The sequence below is a fragment of the Chinchilla lanigera genome, unplaced genomic scaffold (assembly GCF_000276665.1).
Source record: "Chinchilla lanigera isolate Chin_1 unplaced genomic scaffold, ChiLan1.0 scaffold00026, whole genome shotgun sequence".
NCBI classification, from domain to species: domain Eukaryota; kingdom Metazoa; phylum Chordata; class Mammalia; order Rodentia; family Chinchillidae; genus Chinchilla; species Chinchilla lanigera.
This window is the reverse complement of record NW_004955427.1, coordinates 315,659-337,220: the sequence shown is the minus strand read 5'-3', so window position 1 is coordinate 337,220 and position 21,562 is coordinate 315,659. Positions and strand designations below refer to the sequence as shown.

Sequence of the window (21,562 nt, the reverse complement as noted above, 5' to 3'; positions counted from 1 at the left end):
GTTTGGAGGCTTGGCTAAGTGACTCAGCAGTTCTGCATCTTGAGTTGAAAAGGACATGCCCTTAGCCCTCTGGGATGTTGTTCATTGTGTCAATTTGAGAAGTTTAGAAGGTTAAATGAGTGACTCAGCAGGGAGCCAGGGTGTCTACTTTGTATCCATCCTGAGCCTGTGCAGGAGGAGGGCATGGAGATTATATGAGCGCTATACGCCCCCCAGGTGGGGGTAGCCTGCCTACTATGTAAGGGAGGGAAAGAGGCTTGCTCTTCTCTGCCACACCTCCCTTGTGCTCTTGTTGCTTTGCTGTTCCTGGCCATGAACTGCTGTCCTCTGCTATGTGCCACTCTGCCTTGGAGCCAGCTGAGTATGGACTGAAACCTCCACAAACTGTGAGCTAAATAAAGCTTTCCTTCCTTCATTTTGGGCATTGGGTATTTTGTCTCAGCAACGAGAGAAAAGTAACCAAGACACCATGCAACCATTTTGGGATCAGGGGCAATGACCGCTTTGGCTGCTTCTGGCTGAAAGCAGGTACTAACTGGGGCAGTGGGTGATGTCCATTAGGAAGTCAATTGTATGGGCCAAGGTAGAGGGAAGGAGGTGGTTGTCTCTATCTGGAGGACTGCCTGCACCATCACTTGGAGTCTCATAGCCCCAGGGTGAGAACAAACAAACCCTACCAAGAGATTAAAGCACCTATAACCAAAGCATGAGCACTAATGTGGAAAGGACTGTTGTAACCAGCTGGCTCTCAGATCTGTCTTTCAGTGTGGCTGGAAACTGCAGCACGCACTGCCCATTGGAGCCCCCTTTTTGTGTCTATTCTATATTATACCTTTTATATCTTTGGTTAAACTTTTTTTGCTATGTGTTTAAAGCCAAGCCAAAGTGAGACTCATATTAACATGTTTTTCACGAGGTGCTGAAGACCAAGCAAAGTGAGACCAGTATTGATCAAGATTAACCTTTTGCCAAATATCAAGGTCAGTTAAGTCTCTGAGCAGGGGTTACTTGTGGGACCATGTGCAGAGTCTCTTAGCTCCTCTGTCAGTTTACCAGGGTGGGTCAGCTGCCAGGATGGGTCATGGTCTTGCTCTTTGTGGCTCTTCATAGAAGCAGGGGAAATGTTTCTCTCTCTGGTGATCCTCTTCTTTAGCACACTGCACAGTGGTTGATTTTTGTTTTTTGAAATCCAACAATCTCTTTGATCAAGAAGTTGGGTGGTGTGCCAAAGTTTTAGGATCTTGTAGGACAGGTCTCCTGTTGTCCTGGGCCTTGTTGACCTTGAAGGGCCAAGGCCAAAATATTGCCTGACTTTTTAGCTTAATTATATTTTAGCTCTGAACTCTAAACCTCAGCTGTTTAACACCCAGGATTAGTTACATCAGCATTGTAGTGGGAGCACTAGGTTTAAATTGGTATCTTATCTAGATCTCAAACACTTTGAAACAGATAACATGACCAGGAAACTGTTATGTTCTACCTATCATGGTTGTCGTAGAAGTTGAATCTTTGTAGACTGTTAACAGAGGGAACTGGACAAAGAGAACATCTGGAGATGCACCAGGACGCCTGATTCCCCTCCCCATATCTCAGTACATTGACTCTGACTGGGCCAAAAGGATCCCCTCTTGGCATAGGTGTTCCAGCACGTAAGCAGATCTGTTGCTAAACCATATGAGGGGTAAATACCCAGTCTCTTCCTTGATGGTCAGAGACTGCACTCGATTCTCCTAGAAATTGGAATTTCCTAACATCCAGAAGGACATCCAGCCAGAAGAGTGTCCTCTCATGCTTGCTCGCATTTGGGCTGGCTATACAGACCATATCTGGAGGACTTTGGTGGTCATTAACTTGCCAGCCAATGTACCAAATGTTGCATCCCGTGGAAGGCCTCTGGGGAGAGGTGCTAGGAGTCCCTCCTGATGACCCTCTGCCTCTCTTTGGATTCTTGTCCTCACTCTGGCGAAGAATGAAGGAGAGAGGCTATTCGTGGAAAGTAGGGGAGGCAAGACTGATACAATGCAAAACAAAAATTTATTTAAAGTGTAGCAAATACAGAGAAAGTAGTAGAGTGGTGCTACAAGATAGGGGGCATCCCACTGGCTGCCCAGGGAGTTTGAGCTGTTCCCATACTAATAGTGGTAAACTGCCTTGCTGATTGGTGTGGGTTAGGCCAATCAGGGTAGAAGCCTTTGTTTCTGGGAAGGGGACAAGGTCAGCTGCGGCTTTCTTAAGCATGCAGTAAATGTGAGTAACATTTTCATAAAGATAGCACATGGTATACAGACAAGCATGTGAAACTTTTGCAATTGTCAGCCATAGACAAACGTGATAATGTCGAACACATGGTTTTACCATCATCACCCACTTGGATCTTTCCCTGGGCTTGTGTGTGTCCCTCTAATCTGTCCCTACACCGATTAGATTATAAACTAGAGTAGTGAAAATGTTTTAATACTTTAAAACATTCAGTGATTTGTTGAAAGAAATCTATGCTCTTCGTGTTGATAGGATAAAGAGAAGGGTAAAGGAACCAATACTTCTAGTGTTACTGTCTTAGTTAAGTTTTCTTGCTAGGACAAAACACCCAGTACCCACAAATGAAAGGAGGAAAGGCTTATTTTGGCTAACAGTTGGCAGAGGTTTCAGTCCATAATTGACTAGCTCCAAGATAGAGGAGCTTAGCAGAGGGGCATAGAAGAGGAGAAAGAGTTTACAACAATGCAGGCAGGAAGCAGCAAGACTCTCTCCTCTCTATCTATTCCATCCAGGCTCCAAGCCTAGTGGTTGGTGCCACCCACACCCAGGGTGGGTCTTTCCTCTTCAGTAAGTGTATCACCCACATCTGAAATTATGGTAAACAAATTCGTGGACTAATCCAATATTGCACACCCATTATCCAGTCACTCTGCAAAGCCCCACCTAAGAGCACATGAGCTTTTGGGGGACATCCAGCTATATAAGCCATCGCAGTTACTCTGTGCCGTATACCTGATAGACTTTCTGTCTTATAAACCTTCACTGCCCTTTGAGGTTGCTATCACCATCTGCATTTCAGGGACAAAGAAACTGAGAGTTTAAAGAAAGTAACCAACTTGTCCAGCACACTCTGTTAGGACACACAGAAGCCAGAATGAAAACTAGGTCTATAACTTTCTAATTCTTTCCCTTTTGTTTTTAAAAGTTTATAAAAGGTATAACTATTACAAATGTATATGCTACATTTGTGCTTTACTAATATGTACCTATATTTTCACATCTTTATTTACTCATCATCTTTCTCCTGAACCTTATAGCACTGAATTATGATTCAAGTGTTAAATGAGAATATTACACATTTAAAATAGAAAAAAAACCTTCTTCCTCGATAGTCATAACAATCAAGCCAAAGTAAACTTACGAACAAACGCTCAGTCTCTCCCAGAGGTGAGGCAAAGACGCCCTGTGAAGTCTCATCCAACGCGTTGTCTTGGCCTGGCCAGCCAGACTGAGTAGCACTTTCCCAGTCACGTGCTAGTACAGGTCCAGGTAGCTAGGGCAGAGGGTGTAGGAAGGAGGCCTGAGGCTCTGTGGATGTTACTGCTCTCCAAGGGACTCTGATTGCTCTTCTCCCAAGCTGTCTGCACTCTGGTGTGTCTGGCCTTATGAGGAAAGCTGTCAGTACCATTTTCTTGTTGGCCCTGCTGTACTGCGTTCAGAGGAAACCTGTTTTTTGTAACCTTTTCTCCAGAGAACTAACCTTCCCAGCATAGGTAGGAATGACTGGGGCAGGGGACCGAGGAATGGACACGGACAGGAGGAGGCATGTTGGGAATGTTGGGAAAGCCGTTTGTCTGAAACTAGTTAGTGACATTAAAGTCAGCTCCCAAGTCCAGCAGTAGGCACCGGGGACAGACAAGGGTGTGTCCTCAGAGCAGGTAGGCTGTTGTGATGCAGTCAGTGACCACAGTCTGGCTCGGTGGGTGACTGACCAGAAATGTTTGCTCTGAGCTATTTCCTGGTCTGTTCTAGAGTTTGTTATCTAGGAGACCCCTTCCCTCCTCGCCCTTATTTTATTCATGTGTTCCACTTAACTGCTAACACCTATATATTCTGCATGTTTTCATAACTTCAGAACAAAACACAGTGATCGTCACTTACTTAAATACAAAATTATAAAACAATAAATAATATAGAAGAGTTTAAAATATGTACGAGATTAAAATCCACTGCAACAATAGCACAAAAGATAGAAGAGTGAACGATGTTAAAGTGTCTTCTGAATGTATGTTGGATTTTGCAGGGAGTAATATAATTACTACTTTGTATTAGACTTTAAGAAGTCAAAGATTCACACAGTGTTATTCCAATACTAGAGTAACAACTAAATGAATAGTAAAAGTATATAAAGAACAACTAACAGTGCCAAAAATTTGAATGATTAAATGGCTAATTTGTCAAAAGACTGCAAGACAGAGTGAAAAGGAGGGAGGAGAGGAGGGAGAGGAGGAGAGAGAGACTACTGCCCTACGTATCAGAAATTATATTTAATATAAAGCCACTAAATATTCAGTAAAAAATTTTCAGATCTATAAAAATACTGCACATTTCTTACAAGAGAAACATCTTAAGTATAAGTGCAAAAAATTAAAAGTAAATCAAGTTAGCTTGGCAGAGCGGCACATACTTGCAATTCCAGTATCTGGGAAGCTGAGGTGGAAGGACTGCAAGTTCAAGCACTGCCTCTACAACTTAGTGAGGCCCTGTTTTAAAGTAAAAAGGCCTGGGAACGTAAATCAGTGTGAAAGTTGAGTTTAATCCCCAAAGTCTGCAAAAAAGTAAATGGATGGAAATATATAAAATGTGCAAAAACTACCTAAACAGCTGATATTACTCAAGGTAGGTAAAACATTTTCTTGGAGATACACAAGTACATTTGAAATAGTAAAAATTTAACCCATAAAAACGTATAATATTCTAAGTGGCAGAATATTAATGAAAAATCTTCAAAATGTATAGATTTTTTTTGGGGGGGGTACTGGGAATCAAACTCAGGACCTTGCACTTGCCGGGAAGGCGCTGTGCCACTGAGCTATATCCCCAGCCCACAACATTTTAAAAAAATAGTTGAAATTGGCATATCTACAGTTGTGATAGAAAAATTTTAACATGTTCCTCAGTAGCAATGGAGCAAGCCAAAAAAGAAAATCAACATTCAGATTTGAACAGGATAATTCACAAAATTTACCTGTCACATACACATAAAGCAGTGTAACCAGCAACTATTGTATGTATATTTTTTCATATGCCCCACTGAGCATTTTCTTTTTTTTTTTTTTTTTTTCCACTGAGCATTTTCTAAAGTTGACAATATAATGGGCTGCAAATGAAGCTCCTGCAGCTTCCAGCCAATTGAAATTAGTCAATTCTTTGGCCACAAATAAATTCAGCAGGAAATCAACAATGAAAAGATAGATTTGTTTTTAAAAAGTGTCAACACTTACCTCACTCCACAGTCAAAATTTGGCTCCCAATGAAGAACACAACATAACATAAAAGACACCTGTGAATATTTCTTAAAAATGCCGAACCTTGTGACCTTTGTCAGGTAAGGCTCCCTTACATAGGGCACAAAAAGAACTATCTGTAAAAGAAATAAAAGGTATGAATTGGACTTTACAAAGATTAAATACTGCCACTCTTTATAACACAACATGAAGGCTGTGAAAGAACACATACGATAAAGGGCTTTTACAACTGAATAAAAAGCCAATTCTAAAATAGGCAGACATGATTTAAACAGCACTTTACAAAAAAAATGCAAAAGTAACCAACAAGGACAGGCAAAAGCTCACTATTAGCCATCAGAATAAATATAAATTAATAGCACAATGTTATACCACAAGCCAGTACAGTGACATTAAGCCAGCATTAGTGAGAGTGTGAACCAGGTGGAACTCTTACAGAGTGGGAATATAAACTGGTACAGTGAATTTGGGGAAAAGTTTGGCAGTTACTGAACTAAGCACCACTTTACCCAGGAATTTCGTATTAATGAAGAGAAATGGACACATGCACAGGAAAAGATATACTTTGTGTTAAAAGTGCCTATGCCATCTTTCTTTACTTTCAATTTTTTTATTACTACATATTTGCAGAACACAATTACTACACCCCTCACGGGGAGTTGGTACATGGATTTAACTCTTTTTTAATGTCCTCCCATCTCTTGGTCCTCTTCAAACTATCCTCAAGTCAGAAATCCCATCAATAGGTAAATGGATTAATAAGTTATGGTATACACATACAATGGAATATGTCTCAGCAATAATGGGAAGAAATTGCTAGTACATGCAAAAAAAGGAAAAGAAAAAAGAAAGAAAAGCAGGTGAACCCCCAAAACATGTTGACAACATTAGCCAGACCACAGAAGATAAAATTCTTTATAATCCATGTATATGAATTTCTTAAATAAGCACATCTTAATCTATAATTGCAGAATATACAATAGTGTGTGTCTGGGGTCAGAGAGCTGAGAAATGGATAGCAAAGGTGTATAAGGGGACATTTTGGGGTAGATGGCCATATACAGTATCTTGCATCTGTTGGTGGCTACACAGGTACATATGTTTATCAAAACTTATTCAACCAAATATTTACAATAAGTACATTTTATTTGACTTAAATTATATCTCAAAAAGCTAATTTGAAATTAATGAGTTGTATTACATATTGATATCTTCAAATTGGTTACTCATATAAACAAATATAGGCATGTAAGAGAAATTCTGTATTGCTTGTATTGTTTTTGTGTTATTTTATAAATGTATGTGTTTGTTAATATGTTTTTGTTCTTTTACCTTTAAAAAAAAGCTAATTTTGAAAGACTTACAGGAAAAAAATAGAATATTTCCAAAAGTTTGGAAATTAAGCAGTATAATTTCATTCATCATCATGGGTGCAAAAATTTCCAAGAAAAAAAAACCCCTAGTAATAAAATATACATGAAAAGAACACTACATTATGAGTTGGTGGAGATACACTCTAGGAATTAAAATTAATTTACCATTAAAGAAAAAGCTGCCAATATATTTTACTACATTAACAGAATAGATAAAGAAGATAAAACAAAAAAATCATGAGTTAAAATCCAATGCTTATTCATTATAAAAATTATTAGAAAACCAGAAATAGAAGGGTATCTTACCGAATAAAGTGGTAACTTTAAGGAAACCTACCACAAACATAATGCTTAATGGGGTAATTTGAAGCATTTTCCTAATTTCAGAAATAAAATAGTAATGCCTACTATTATGGTTTCTATTAAACAGTATTCCCACAGAACTAAACTTTAGATAAATTAAGGAAAAAGATGTAAGCACTGGAAAGGAAGAAAGAAGTAAATGGTACTGTATGTATGAAACCCTCAAAGGCTCTTCTAAAAGTGAACTGTTAAAACTGATAAATGGGATTATAGCTGGAGATATAGCTCAGTGGCACAGCACCTGCCTGGCAAGCATGAAGTTGTGAGTTCAATTCCCAGTACCCCTGCCAAAAAAAAGTTATAAAATGGTTTATATGGATTTTTTATAAACCATTTTATGTTTTATCATAGGGACTCTTTCATATTCAAATGTTAACTTGGCTGGAACTATTTTGAATGTCAGCCTTTTTGTTTTTTTATAATTTTTGATATAAGATCTTATTAAGTCACTCAGTTGCACAGGCTTGACCTTGTGACCCTCCTGCCTCAATGAATACCACTTATTAAAAATAAGTGCTCATGCTTGTAATCCCACCACTTAGGGAAGTTGAGGTAGGAGGACTGCAAGTTTAAGTTTGACCTGGGCAACTTAGAAAGACCCTGTCTCAAACTTTAAAAACATTTTAAAAGAGCTATGAATGTAGTTCATAGCATCCCTGGGTTCAGACCATAGAATGGCAAAATAAAAAATTACTAGAACAGAAAAAGTTCATTTGTTTTTCTTTCTTTTTTCTTTTCCTTTTTTTGCATGTACTAGCAATTTCTTCCCATTATTGCTGAGAAATATTCCATTGTATGTGTATACCATAACTCATGAATCCATTTACCTATCGATGGGATTTCTGACTTATAAAATGGTTTTTTAGCATGTTTTTGTAACAGGTTTATTGATGTATAAATCACAAAGAATACAATTAACATATTTAAAGCATGGAATTCATTAATTGTCATTACATTCACAGAGTTGAGCAACTGTGATCGAAATCAACTTGAGAACACTTCCTCAAACAAAAAACCTACCTCTATTAACAGCCTTCCCCATCAACAACACTCCCCAGCCCCAGGCAAATCCTAAACTGCTTTCTATCTGTATGGGCTTGCCTATTGGAAACGTTTATATGAGTGGCATTATGTATTATGATGTCCTTTATCGTTGGACTCTTACTATAATGTTTTCAAGGATTATCCATGTTACACCACATAACAGTACTTCATTCTTTTGAAAAATAATCCCCACTGTGTGGATATACCATGTTTTATTTTGGTGAGCATTTGGGTTGTTTTCCTTCTTTGGCTATTATGAATTACTGTACACAGTTTTATATGGACATATTCTTCCATTTCTCTCATACATAGGAGTGGAAGTGCTGGAAGTGGTTATTCTATGTTTAACAATTTGAGGAACTTAGTTTTCCAAAACTGCAATACCATTTTACATCCCCACCAGCAACATATGAAGATTTCAATTTCTGCACAGCCTGGCCAATACTCACTATTCTCTGTCTTTTCTTTCTGTTCTAGTAATTTTTTTATTTTGCCATTCTATGGACCGAACCCAGGGATGCTATGAACTACATTCATAGCTCTTTTAAAATGTTTTTAAAGTTTGAGACAGGGTCTTTCTAAGTTGCCCAGGTCAAACTTAAACTTGCAGTCCTCCTACCTCAACTTCCCTAAGTGGTGGGATTACAAGCATGAGCACTTATTTTTAATAAATGGTATTCATTGAGGCAAGAGGGTCACAAGTTCAAGCCTGTGCAACTCAGTGACTTAATAAGGTATTATATCAAAAATTATAAAAAAACAAAAAGGCTGACATTCAAAATAGTTCCAGCCAAGCTAACATTTGAATGTGGAAGAGTCCCTATGATAAAACATTCAACTAATATACCATCCTTAGTTGTTGAAATAAATGCTCCTCAATCTAGTTTCCATAATAGCTTACATCTATGTGAAAGAAATAAACATTTATTTTTCATTAATAATTGTAATTTCTATAGTATTTAAATTATCAATTTGCTACTAATGTTAGGAAACCTGGTATAAAACATAAAAATTTAGTATTTGTCTAGTAATATGGGTCATAGTACCTAATATCTCTAGTTAATTTAAGAACAGGGAACATATTTCCAAATAGTCTGAATGCAGAATAATTTACAGGAAGTTGCTTTATATTTCTCTGCATTACATTCTAAAGTCACATAAAGAACTTTTTGACTATATGTAATGTATATATTCTTCCTTAAAGAAATAGCTATAGAGAGGGCTGGGGATTTAGCTCAGCGGCAAAGTGCCTGCCTGTCAAGCACAAGGTCGTGAGTTCAGTTCCCGGTACCAGAGAAAAACAAAACAAAACAAACAAACAAACAAAGAAATAGCTATAGAGGTACTGTAGTTACAGAAATGTATTTAGTATTCATCACTGCTTTCACTGCTGGTATTCATTACTGAATGAAATTTAAGTTTAGTTCTACATATAGGTTAAAAAAAAATCACCATTAGGTAAAGGCTATAATCTGTGTGACTTCTGGAAATGTGAAGTCCAATAATTCCACTTTTCAAAAATGGACAAATATAATATATATGGATATATTCCCAACCAAGATTATAGTTACACAAAAACTGTCTGAATGACAAAAAAGTCTAAATATGAATAAAAACATACAGTAAATTTTATAGATGCTCAGAAAAACTCTTATCCTCATTCTATGTCTAGTCTAGACTTGAATACTGTGACACTTGTAAAAACTATGCCATGATTGTGAATTAATGATCATAAAATGATTTAAGTCACCAAGCACTCAGTAGCAGGACAGTGTGACTGATAAGCAGGGGCTTTCGAAAATGGTAAAAGAAACTTAGAAATTATATATTTTTTCCTTTGTCACTTTACAGGTGTGGAAAATGAAGACAAAGGAAAGGAATTTGCCTGAGATCAACTAAGTTTATGGTAGAGTGGGAAATATAAACAGCTGATTCATGACTGGCGATTGTTCCCATAAAGCCACGATATTTCAATCAATTGCATGAATGTTTGGTTTGAAATTTTGTTTAAACTTTAAATGTAAACAGCTGAGCATGAGATAAGCTAAAAGCGCAAAAATTTTGTACACTCATGTTTTTAAGCTGACGGCCAGCCAGAAACCAATGTAATAGTAATGTTGCTATTAGAGAAAATCATGACTGTATTATTAAAAGCAAGTGTAATGATGTCAACCTTCAAGCTTTTCAAAATATATTCAAAAATCACAAGCACTTCTATTAGATATTTTAGGATTGCAGAGAAAATTCCATTCATACAAATGAGAGAGTAAACTTCTGTAAGAACTAAAGAGGAATTTGGCAACACTTTCTTATCTTATTTCATTCCCTGAATAATACACTGAAAATTAACTTCACGAGATGAATATTATACATGAAAAAAGAGAAGGAAAAAATTGAAATCCATGCAGTTCTGAAATCATTGAGTTTTGGAAGATTATTTGATCTTGTAATCCTTTTTACTGGTCCTCTCTTAGCAGTCTTCTGATTAACTAGATTGTATCTTCCCATTTTTACTAGATTCTCTTTCATTCTAGGCAGTTGTCCCATCTGTTGCCTTTTAGAAATTTGATGTGAGCCAGAGCCCGAGACAGTTCAGCTAGGTATGTGCGCCGTTCGCTATGGGACCTCTGGTAAGACTTTGACTCTTGTTCCATCCTAAGCGCATAGTCTTTCACTTGATTTTCAGGACTCCTTTTCTCTTTTTCTAGCTGTTTAGTAATATATTTTAAGGTTCCACTGGCATTTGCTCAGAAACACGACTAGAGGATAATCTACCTGAAGGATTTCTGCAGACTGTTTTCATTTTCTCTTCTAAAGACACAACTTGCTTTTGTAGCTGATCATTTAATTCAAGTGGTGCCTCATAGCGAGTTCTCCATTCACCACCTTCACTGTCAGTACTGAGTTCGGCTTCCAGTTCGGCTATATCGTGTTTTATTTCAACCGCTGAGAGATGCACTGCATCCTGAAGCCGTGGTTGAGACTCAGCCAAATGAAGGCTTCTTATCAGTCAGATCCAGAAGGGATTAAATATACAGGAAAGTTCAAAGCCTTCAGGTAAGCAGTGGGTGCCCTTTACTCTTAGATATGATGCCCAGAAAGTCAGTTCTTGTGGATTTCTTCTAGCAGCTGCAGTTTGAGGTGCTCGAAGCTCACACTGGCGAAGCTGTCCTCTCTCCCCTCCCCATGGGGACAGGTCAGAGGTCTCTCACACTCTCCCTCTCTGCAGGCTTTACAGCATAAGACCCGAAGGGACACCCAGAAGCCGGGAAGAACAAAGTGCTGTCATGGGCTGCTCCCACGGCCGACTGCCTCACAGTCACTGGCTCCCCAGAAATGTTTTAAAAAAATAAAATAAGTGGTTTTGTAAAATTACTGGGTATGAGGCAGTACATAAATATATATTCCTTAATAACAACATCTTGAAGTTAAAATTTTCAAAACTCATAATCTAGATACAAAGTAATGGAAGAAGTAAGTTCTACACACAAAACTACAAATAGTGATTGAGCATCACTAAAGAGGATATAAATAAATAGAAAGAAATTATTATCATATACCAGAGACGAAGCATTTTCAATAGGTAAAATTTCCAAATTGATTCATAGATTGAATACAATTACAATTAAAGCCCAAACAAATTTTGTGAAAAAATTGATGAGCTAATTTTTTTTTATTTTAAAGAAATAAAAAAACTAACAAAACAACAACAATGAAGACAAAAACAGCAAAAAGATACATGACCTCAAAACAAAATGATAGGAATTAACAATGGTTGCTGCGTTACATACTGTTACCTTCAATGAAGTTGCTCAGTCCACCAGATGTAAGAATGTAAGATTGGTCAAACAATCAAAGGCAATAGCAAGTGATTAAAAAAAACATTGGAAATGATACAGAACTTCACCATGCAAGATGGTAGGAAGTCAACAATTGTTCTTATACTGCATATTATTGTCTTCAAATCAGTCATTCTGATTACCAGATACAAGCATGCAAGGGCCAAGAAGAGCCAAAATAATCTTTAAGGAAAAAGTAAAAAGTGGGAGAACTTTAAGCACCAAACATCAATACTTAATAGAATGTTACGACAGTTAAGAAACAGTTGTGATGGTAATGGTATGGGGGAAATGAACTTGAGTTTTAAACTTGATTTGAGTTACAGTGTCTCTGAATTGAATGTCCCATGTTTGAAGAAGATATGTTTGGGGTCTCTAGGACTATAGTAGAGAAGTATAGAGCAAGCAGTAAAATATTCTAGTAAAAACTTACATGCAGGACAAAAAAATGAAGGAAGATACCCAAATGCCAGATAATCCACGAGGAAGGCTTTTGTTTAAGAATTTTTTTCCAAGGGGAATAAGGGATGAAGGAGAAAAATCCACTTTATACATTAGTCAATGATATAAAATTGCCTATTTGAGTGAAAGAGAAATGCGAAGATTGTTAGTATACAGAGAGCATTAGGTGAGGTGGCTTATAAAAGTCTGAAACCAGCCTAAGAACAGGCATACAGTTGAGCCCATTGTAAATATCATGAAAACAAAATGTGCCAGTCAGCATGCCACAGAAAATGAAGGAAGGACAACAAGAAGTAGATTGGAATATTTTGTTGACCTTCATGGGTTTACAGCCTCTGTCTCTAAATAAAATATAGAAACAAGTAGAGCTTTTGATTTGATTGTGCTTTTGGTTTTTGTTTTCCCCCCACTGAAGAGACATGAGGGTTCTTAGTCGGTTTCTGACAATCTGTTCATTTATTAGAATAGTTGTCTTTCGTTTGCTTTCCAGTAGGCATAGTGAATTTAGTTAAAGGGCACATCTGTGTGCTACAACTTGATTACATCTTTTTTTCTAGCTATTTTGCATTTGTCTTTTACCATGTTTCAGTTTCTGCATGTAGATTTAAATAAAAAGCAAAATTTCTAAAATTGTAACATTTCACTTGGAAATGCTGCCCAGTCTTCACCAGCTTCAGAAATCTGACCTTCGTGGATGCTGCAATAAAGTGTTGTAATTTAAAGAGAAAAGAATAGCTGGCTGGCTACTGGAGTAGGAAGCAGGTGCATGCCAGGGAGACCAGCTTAGTGAGAAAGGTGGCACTGCTTGAAGAAAGGAAAAATATTCTCTGCAAGTAAAAGGTGCTAAACCCATTCAGGTTCTTTATGGAGTAAAAGGTGAATTCTGACCCCTTTAAACATCATTAAAAAATCCTGCTTGCTATGGTTTGTGTCTGTGTGTCCCCCCAAAGCCTCATGCAGTTGTGGGGCAGGCTTTTAGAGTTTGATTGATTATGGGTGTGAGAACTGCACCCGCCCTGGGGTGGATAGTTTGCATATGTAAGGGAGAGGAAGAGGCTGCTTGAGGCCATTCCTCCCTTTTAGTGCTTGTTGCTTTTGCTGTGTTCTGCACCATGAGCTGTAGCCCTCTGCCATGTGCCAGTCTGCCTTGTAACCTGCCAAGTATGGGCTGAAACCTCCACAAACTGTAAGCGAAATAAACCTCTCCTTCCTTAATTTTGGGCATCAGGTATTTTGTCCCAGCAATGAGAGAAAAGTAACCAAGACACTGCTCCATATGGATTTGTACTAAATACCAAAGTTAAAAAATAAAGCTTCAAAAGAAGGCATAGAATTATCATGGTCTTGGGGTAAAGAATATTTTATTATGTATTTTTATTAGTACACAGCTGCAATACATAGTGATTAGATCATGAAGAGTTTGTACATATACGTAATACATCTTAATTCTTTTTTGTCTCCTTTCCCTCCTAACCCTCCCTGCTCCTTCCAAATCTTGAGCTCTTTCTCATTTGAAAAATTTGTAGAGCATTTCCATTTTTGTTCAGTTCTCTATTTTTATTTTCGATTCTCAATTCCTTTTCCTTCCTTCCCCTGATCAGTCTCTTGTTTTTCCCTAAGCGCCAACTATAAAGACAAGACTGACAAATGGATACATTAGACTTAGAAACTCCTTTTCAGTCAGTAAACATCTTTAGTGTAGTAAACAAGTAAGGAACAGAGTAGCAGAGGTTATACGTGAAGTGCACTTATTAAAAAAAAGACAGCTAACCCAGTTGTATTAGTCAGCTTTCCCACTGCTGGCACAAAATACCTGACACCCAAAACTTAAGCAGAGGAGGTTTATTAGAAGGTTTAGGCTATGGTTGGCTGGTTCCAAGGAGAAACTCCATGGGATAGGCCTGGCAGAGGGAGCTGTTCAACCCTGCAGTGTCCAGAAAACAGAGGAAGAGCCAGAGAGGAACATACCCTGGAAAGTTACACCCCCAGTTACCTTCTCATACAGGCCCCACCTCCTAGCAACATGTTCAGCTAAGAGCTCATCAGTAGACCAATCCAGTGACGAGTGTAGTAATCCCACGATCCAATCACAGTTTGAAAGCCCCATATCTGAACACATTAGACATTTCGGGGACATTTCAGATTTAAGCATAACACCAAAGAAAAAATGCTCAAAAGAGCATTTTTAAATGCCCTTTTAAACAGGCGTTTCTTGCACACACAGACCCCAAAGGATCAACAAATGGTAAAAAGGTGCTAGACCTCCTTATTTATCAGGAAAATGTACTGACTACATTACATTTACTCTTGTTACCACAATGAGGTAGAAATCTATTACAACAAAAACGTTGAAATGTAAGAAGAAATAACTATCAACATGACATGTGAGGCTATGAGGCAAGAATTCTCATACTGTTTTGAGAGAGAAAATTGGAAAACTCTTTGGCAGCCAAAGCTATCCGTATACATATAGCAATTTAACTCCTGTGCGTGCTTTTAACAGAAATACCTATGTATTTCAATTATCACACCGTTAGTCACACTGGCCCCAAACTGGAAACAACACCAACTCACCAACACAACAAAGAATAAATATAATATGTTACATTCAAACAATGGAAAATCTCTTCAGCAGTGAACATGAACAAAACCCTGTTTAACTCAGAGGATTTTCTGTCGTTACTGTCATTCTTGATATCACAGTAGTTATAAGGATGTGCTTTTCTGTGATAATCCACCAAGATCTATGTTTATGATGCTCTTCTTGTATGTTACAGAGCAATAAAGTTTACCAAAATGTAAGAGATCAAAAAGAAGCTAGCTGTGGTTACAATGGAGAATAAAATGAGTATTCCCTAAAGGTCACATGCCTTTAAGTATATATTTATTTTGTTCTTCATCATCTCCTGTGAAAAATATATTTGATGTCTTATTTTCCAGATGAAAATACCGGATCAAAGATAAACAACTGTTTCAAGGTGTCAAAACTTGTTAGTTTGGTTTTGACTCCAAAGTTTTGTTTGCTCAGAATTCACAAATTATCTCTTAAACAATGTCTGATTTAATCTAGATGTTGAAGGGAATCATGCAAACTCAGAAAGAAAGAAAAAGAAAGAAACAAAGAAATAGAGGAAGAGAGATCCCTCTTCTGTAAATCTGTCTTTGATTTCCATGTAATCCCTTGAGAATGCAGCTTCTGAAGGCAGTGCAGAACCTAGTAGCATTGCCCAACAGTGAGCCTGAGAATTGCATTGCAAGTCAAACGCAGCTGAAGTGGGGCAGTAGTCAACATGATTTACCCGATTCACTCAAAGTGAGAGAAATGAAGCATTATTTCAGTTTTCCAAATCAAATCAATCTATTGTCTGCACACATTCTCATCAGAGTTGGAAGAAATTCCAACTGTTACTTGGTGGAAAAATCTAATTTTGTTTCAGGATTGTATAGAAATCCTAAGTGTACTGGTAATTTGACAATGGACCTCTGGTCTCGGCAGATCATTGTCACTGTAAAGATGTTTGTTGTCCAAGCGGAACCACATATTCCACCCCGCACTTCACAAGCAGGAGCCTCACCACAGGGAAACCTGCAGGCATCTCCTGTGAAAGTGTGAGGCACCCCTTCAAAAGACAGTGTCTGCACTCTTCACTACCATGGCCCTTCCTCAGGACTCCTCTCTCAACCCTTAGAAATGGACTTTTTCCGATAATGCAGCTCACACATTCCATTCTAAGGTTGTTGTTTTTTTTTTTTTTTTGAGACAGGGTCTTGCTATGCAGTTCAAGCTGGCTTTGAGCTAACTTTGTAGCTCAGACTGATCTCTAACTCAAAAGGGTCCTCCTGCCTCAGCCTCCTGAATGCTGTGATTACAAGTGTGTGCCACCATTCCTGGCCTTTCTAAGTTTTTAAAAGCAAAACTTTTAACTTCTTTCCTAGCAAAAGTGAAGCTCAGGCTCTCAATAATGAAATCTTTGCCAACCTTCATTAGAACATAAAGAAATATTTCTGAGCTCATATCTAAGAGGAACACACACACATACACACACACACGGTGGAGGGGTACAGACTAGTGCTGAGATATTTACAGCAAAAACACTTAGGGGAACTAGGGAGGAAGAGGGGAAACAGAAGGAAGGGGAAAGAAAAAAATGAGAAAAGGAAAAATGGCAACAAAGCTCTTGTAAATAAGGAGAGGAAGAAGGGTTGAAAGGAGTGGCCAGCAATGGTGAAAAAGAAATCAAGTTTTATCATGTTCAGGCACAAATTCCCTTCGATGAATGCAGTCATTGTGTATACATACCAATGAATTTAACTATTTAAAAAATTAAAAATGCACGAAGGAGAAAAAGTACTTCGGGGGAAATCTGAATAATGTTTGAGATGCAGCTGCAATTTAAGCAGGCCGGGATGTACACTTCCAGCAAGTAGTTTGGTGAGCTTCCTGCTAGGATAATAGAAGTTTAACTTCTATAACCGCAGCGCAGTGTGGCTAAGTTATTTGCTCGGGGACTAAAAACATCAGTTGAAGTTTTCCAAAAGCTATATAGAAAATAGCTTCACACTGCAGCTATTAGAGACCGTAGAACCACATACTTGTGACGAAGACGGCATTTTGCGAGTCAGGCTGTCAGTGGCGAAGGAAGATTAGCAGGGAGGCGCTCTGAGCAGGACACTTCCACACCGTGAACATGCGCACATGGAGGAGGCGGCCCCTTCGCTCTGGTGCGATACACAGCCTGAGTGGTGGGATGAAAGATAGTCCTAGGAAAACGGGGGGCGTGCTAAAATAATTCCTGAATTACAACTCATGCCATTAATTGGTTTTTTTTCTTTTTTTTTGTACCGAGAATCAAACTCAGGACCCTGTGCTTTACAGGCAGGTGCTTGTACCGCTGAGCTACATCCCTGGCCCCATTAATTGGTTTCCTCATGTTGGTGTGGTCTGAGAAACCAGGCTTGCGTGTATTTGGGTCTATGCCAATACACAGGATTAGTAATTACGGTAACAGCTCCAGTGACTGAGCCTCACTAACATTCCAGCCACTTCCTATCGATCATGTCAGTTGTCAGCCTGCAGTAAGTGACACTATTTTCATTTTATAGAAGAGATGATGTAACTCTGGGAATAGGCTTCAGAATAATTAACAAATAGTAGAGCTGGGGTTCAAATCCAAGTCTAAATAAAAAACCGATGTGTTCACCATCATTCTACATTTATCCTTTAGAATAGAGTCAATTTATATTACGCTGTTCTCGTCCTCCTATCAAAATAGAAAGTACTAGAGATTACAGGAGCTGACATTAGACATGGTAGATTGAAACTTGCTAGGACCAGTAGGTGAAAAACACACACCTGCACTGAGAATTAAAAAGGTAATTTACTGTAAAGAATGGACTTAGATTTTTAAAAACTTCCTGTTGGACTGCATTAAAATCTTGTTTGTGTATTAGGTCCAAATAAACTATTGGAAATTATATTTATTCCATGAGTGCAGTAGTAACAACTTTACAAGAGTCCCTAGTTAATACTGCTTATTTCTCTCCTATATACTAAGAGGGTTTCAAGAAGTAAATATTTAAAAAATGAAGTATTTTGAGTTCTGAGTCCTGTTCCTTTGCTTCAGTCAGTCTTTAGGCTAATACCATGCTATTCTGAGACTTTCAGCCTTGTAGTAGATTTTGACGTCAGATAGTATGGCTCTAGTTTTGTGGGTTCCCTCCCCAAAGATGACTTTGGCTATTCAGGGTCTTTTATGGTTCTATACAGATTTTAGGATTCTCTTTTTGTCTATTTTTGTGAGAAACGTCACAGAAACTTTGGTAAGGGTTGTATCAAATCTGTAGATTTCTTTGGTTGGTATTAATATTTAGCAATATTGATTCTTCCAATCCATGAGCACAGTATATCTTTCTTTTCATATTTGGCTTCAATTATTTCTTCAATATGTTGCATTTTCAAGGTATAGATATTTCACTTCTTTGTCAAATTTATTCCCAAAGGTTTTTTAAAAAATCATCATTAATGAGATTATTTTCCTGAGCTTTTCCCAGATAGTTGTTGTTAATGTATAGAAATGCTATGAATTTTTACAGGTTGATTTTGAATTCTAAAACTATACTGAATTTTTTTATTAGTTCCAACAAGTTTTTCTTGGAAACTTTAAGGTTTTTCTGTGTGTAAGATGATGTTGTTTATAAATGGAGACAACTTAATTTTTTTCAAGTTGGATGCTTTTTATTTCTTTCTCTTAATTACTCTGGATAGCATTTCCAGTACACTATGCTAAATGCAAGTAGTTAGAGTGGGCAACCTTGTTTTACTACTGATTGCAAAGGAAAATCTTGATTTGCCATTGGATATGGTGTTAGCTCTGAGCTCATCATATAAGGCTTCTATTTTGTTGTGGTATATTCCTTCTGTACCTATTTTGTTAAGTTTTTAAAAAAATCTTGACAGAATGTTGAGTTTTCTCTAATGCTTTTCCTGCATCTAATGAGGTGACCATCTTTTTCTTTCATTCTGTTAATAGGAGCATCATGTTTATTGATTTGAATATACTGGACCACCCTTTCATTCCAGGGATAAAGCCCACTTGATCATGGTGGACAATTCTCTTAATGTGCTGTTAAATTCAGCTTTCTAGTATTTTTTGAGGATTTTTTGTATCATCAAGACTATTAGCCTGTAATGCCTGGCTGTGGTACCAATGTAATGCGGCTCTCCAAAATGTACTTAGAAGCATTTCACCCTCTTAAATTTTTAAGAAGAGTTTGAAAAGTGTTAGTATTTAGTCTCCTTTAAACAGTTGGTAGAATTCAGTGGTAAACTCATCAGATCCTGGGTTTTTCTTCCTTTACAGTATAATTCACAGTAGCAAAGAAATGAATCAATTCATATCAATCATATAATATCAACATGGGATAGACCAATATAGCTATCTATATATTTCTACATCTATTTATCTTCTATCTCTGATAGGAGAATTTTTGTTTCTGATTCAGTCTCCTTATTTGTTATTAGTCGCTTCAGAATAGAAAACCTAGAAATAAAGCCATGAGTTTATGGTCAGTTGGTATTCATCAAGGGTACCAAAGATGCACGATGGGAGGACAGTCTCTTTAACAAGTGTTCCTGTTATTACCATTAGTATCATGGACAGCCATGTGCAGAAAAATGAAACTAGGCTCTTATCTCATGTCATGTATAAAAATCAGCTGAAATGGATCAAAGATTTCTATGCAAGACTTTTATCTGTAAAACTGAGAGCAAGTGATAGGGGAGAATTCCGCATGGTCTGGCAGTGAGTCTTTTTGGATATGACACAAAACTAACTAAAAAGCATTCTTCAAAGTAAAGGAAAGAATCAGTAGTGAGACAACCTGCTGCATGGGAGAAAATAACCATATATTTGATAAGGGGTTAATATATAAAGTATATACAGAACTTAATAACAACAAAAAACCCACCTGATTTTAAAATGTTCAACATCACTAATCATCAAGGAAATACAGATTAAAACCACAGTGAAATAGCTCCTGATACCTCTTAGGATACTATTATCAAAAGGACAGACTAGAATAGTATTGTTGGAGAGAATCTGAATTAGAACACCCATTTTGAAAACTAGTATGAACTTCCTCAAAAAATTAAAAGTAGGCCTACTGTATTACCCAGTAATCCCACTACCAGGTATATATTCAAAGGACATAAAATCAGTATGTCAAAGAGATATCTGTATTTACATGTTTGTTACAGTATAATTCACAATAGCTAAGATATGAATCAATTCATGACAATCATATCATGTCAACATATGGATAGACCTAGATAGCTATCTGTATCTATATTTCTACATCTATTTATGTGATAGTTAGCTTTTTAAAGGAAGCAAATCTTGTCATTTGTAACAACAGGATTGGATGCGGAGAATATTATGTTAATGGAAATAAGTCAGGCATAGAATGACAACTACTGCATGATCTTCTTCCTTATATGTGTGCTATAATTTGAACACAGATAGTGTTCTCAAAGGTCTATGTGTTAAAGGGTTGGTCCCAAGAATGGCAGTATGGTAAAGTATTATGGACCTTTAAGAGTGGTGCCTTCTGTGAGGTTCTTAAACCAGTAAGGGTGTATCCTTGAAGTGAGTTTTGGGACCAAGTCTTTGTTTCCTCGTTCATGATGTGAGCAGTTTGTTCCAGTAGGTATTTATTGCCACTGCTATTTGGGCACCCTCAACAGAGCCTGAAGCCAAAGGGCAACCCGGTCTTGGATTGCAGCCTCCAGACCCATGAACTAAATCAGTCATTTGTCTTTATAATTTCATTGCATCGGGTATTTTTTTGCAGTAGTAGGAAGCTGCTAGTATAATGTGGGATCCAAAAAAGTCAAACATATAGCAGCAGAGATTGTTTATGAGTGGACTGGGGAGGAAAGTTTTGAGGAGATGTTGGTCAAATGGTACAAAACATCAGACCTAAGTCAAAAGATTCAAGAGGTGTTTTATAAAGCAAGGTGATGAGAGTTAACAATGTATCACATATTTGAAAATTGCTAAAACAATTACATATTCTCATTAAAAAAAGGTATAGGAATTAATATACATTTTAATTAGCTTATTTAATTTTCCACAATGCATGTATGTTTGAAAATATGTTGTATATCATAAATATTTGCAACTTCTGTCAAATAAAAATGATTAAATATTGTTAACTCTCAAACCAAATGAAACATGTTTTTGCAAATTTTCTAGAATTTTAAAAATAATGAAAATAATGAACTAATTCCCTTACTTTTCATCTTTATTTTTTTTTGCTATGCATACTTGTTTGTTCCTTGTTCTAAAGCTGCTTATAGCTTCTCCAAGCAATTAAAGCAATGCTGAAGATTTTCTCTTTTTCAGCTTTTATCAGTACATGTTTGAAGTACATAATGATTACATTTATCACAGGGAGTTGGCACAGGAGCATAACA

The 21,562-nt window shown here is 37.3% G+C and overlaps 1 pseudogene; it reads right to left on the bottom strand.

Moving 5' to 3' along the window:
• Positions 1-10,606: 10,606 nt before the first annotated feature.
• LOC102012345 lies at positions 10,607-14,695 on the bottom strand (annotated as a pseudogene).
• Between the last annotated feature and the right edge of the window lie 6,867 nt (positions 14,696-21,562).